Here is a 2,550-nt window from a genome sequence, read left to right as displayed (position 1 = left end):
GACTGATCTCATAACCATCATGAAATAAATAGCAAATAAGTATAAATGCCATTTTTATCTTAGAATGACTGCAAATTATAACACAAAAACATAAATTTTAAAACTAAATACCTTAAATCTCAAAAAATTATACATTTATATATATTTATTATTTTTATTATATTGACCTTTCAGCCATGCCTGGCTAACAATACAGAAGTTACAATGATGAGCCGCACATGCACTCATGTTACCATATCCAATAATATAAAACTGACCTTTAGTCTCCATAAAATGACCTGTCTTGGCTGTTAACTAGTAAATTGTAAAATAGTCACATTTTAATTATTATACATTATATAGGTATATAGATTATTACTATTTACAAATAACTTCTTAAACTTATTTTTCTTAAACATAGAACAAAAAATAAAGAAGTAAAACAAACAATTATCTCTTCTAGTTCCAACCTTTGAACTTGATTGTTGCTTCTCATAGCTTGCTAACACTTAAGAATTTCACACGTGGAGGATGTTAAGTGAAATAATGTTTTTAAAATTTTATATATACAGTTGAATAACCATAAATTACTATATTGATACTATAGAATTTCATTATAATTTATCAAGCTTAGTGACTAAGATGTATTTCAGTCTAAACATATATGAAATTTCAAGCAGATTAAAGACGTAACTTACCTCCTGGAAATCTTGGTTTGAACGAGATGGTGTGCTAACAGTTTAAAATGGCTGAGCAAGCCACTAGGGGACATTCTGAGATTTCGATTGGTTATTCACGTTGTATACACAAGTAAGTGTATATAAGGGACCGTTTCTAAAAATGGAAAGATGTGAGAGGAGCCACTGTGTTTGATTCAGTACATGAGCAATATCTCAGCAAATAGAAAAGATAGGAGGTTCTTATTTTATGTTCTAGCTTGTTAATATTGGTAATACGAGTTCCTAATTCATGTAAAACTATAGACTTTGTATTTTGACATCATAAACACTCAATTTGAACCAGTGTTGCATTCAACATACCACATGACACACAAAATACAATGTTTAGGTGTTTTTTAATATTTACTTTTAAATTAAGAAATTGAACAATGTATAATACAAAAAATTTGAATTAGAATCTACAGTTTGATACCAAACATATTGACATAAATTCGTAAAATAGTAGTTCAATGAAATTATGAATGCGAGTCGACAAATGCCATGACATGTCCTTTGACGCGTGTGGAAAGGGTTAAGGGAGAATTTTGTGTATCTTATCAGTAACAGTAACACTGGACAAAGGCAATTGAGAGAACAAGATTAGGTTTAATATGGTGGAGTGTATAATCCGGTAACTAGTGTTGAATGAGATTATAAATTGGGACTCGTATCTATTTGTATTATTTTAAACAGCTTGCCTGTTGAATGATTTAGAAGAATAAATTAGTAGTATCAGTGTTATACATTATTCAAATTGTATCTCAAATTCTCTGTGGTGAGTAAAATACAACTCAAAACACTATATGTACTGAGTTAGTGAAGTTGTATGTAAGACCCAAATTACATTTTAACTTATGGGTTACATGTATTTTAGACTCAGTATTAGTTTACTACCAAGTAATAATGAAACTATGACAGTGTTGTATTTTTGACGGTCAGGTGTGAAATTCATGTTGCTTGACACCTGGGTAATGAGACTTGTCTGAGGGATAATAGATGTTATGGTTATACTTTGTTCATTGAAGCAGTAGATAATTTTTTTTGTTTCAGTTTTCATTCTGTTGCTAGAAAAAATACTAGGCAGAATTTTTTAAAGTAATACAAGCCCTTAATCACACACATACACTAAAAAATATATCTAAATTAATGTGACAATATTATTGCATTACTTCTGTTCACAGAATGAGCCTAGTAAAGTTTTACTGTCAGCTGTAGAAAGAATATAACATAATAAAAATTGCAAAAAGCCTTAAACTCCTTAAGTATAAGTATAGTTTTTTAAACAATTTTAGTTCATGGAACATTTATGTAAGCCATGATGTCTTTACCAGTTCTGTATTTGCGTGAGGTATTTTACATATGCTACAAAATGCTAATAATTGTTAGAAATTTTAAAATACATGGTCAAAATATAATACAAATATGATTATTGTTATTAATACTTGTATACAGCTGTTTTATTTATTTTGCTCTTTAAAAAATGTTACAGCTGGAAATTGGAAGCAAGTTTTATATCACAATAACCTACAATATGATGCATATCACAATATGTATAATCAATTTCATTTCTACTTGGGATAGTAAATCTTGTAGAAAGATCTAAGTTTAATATTTATGGTTACAATGCTGAGTCGAGCTATGCAATTAGTGGAATTTGATAACTGATTTATTATTGAGCTCGTTAGTCAATTACATTAAACTAATCAATAATTCTCATTTAATATTGGCCCGGCATGGCCAGGTGGTTAGAGTGCTCGACTCGCAATCTGCGGGTCACGGGTTCAAATCCCCGTCACACCAAACATGCTCGCCCTTTCAGCCGTGGGGGCGTTATAATGTGACGGTCAATCCC

At 30.2% G+C, this 2,550-nt stretch overlaps 1 protein-coding gene across 2 annotated transcripts in view; it reads left to right on the top strand.

The window, feature by feature from the left end:
- Positions 1-2,550, top strand: part of LOC106460374 (eukaryotic translation initiation factor 4E transporter-like) — a 74,748-nt gene that overhangs the window by 1,393 nt on the left and 70,805 nt on the right. The gene's annotated exons all lie outside the window — the stretch shown is intronic.

Source organism: Limulus polyphemus, unplaced genomic scaffold (assembly GCF_000517525.1).
Source record: "Limulus polyphemus unplaced genomic scaffold, Limulus_polyphemus-2.1.2 Scaffold761, whole genome shotgun sequence".
Lineage (NCBI taxonomy): Eukaryota > Metazoa > Arthropoda > Merostomata > Xiphosura > Limulidae > Limulus > Limulus polyphemus.
The sequence above is the reverse complement of the archived record's forward strand: the minus strand, read 5'-3'. Positions and strand labels throughout refer to the sequence as shown.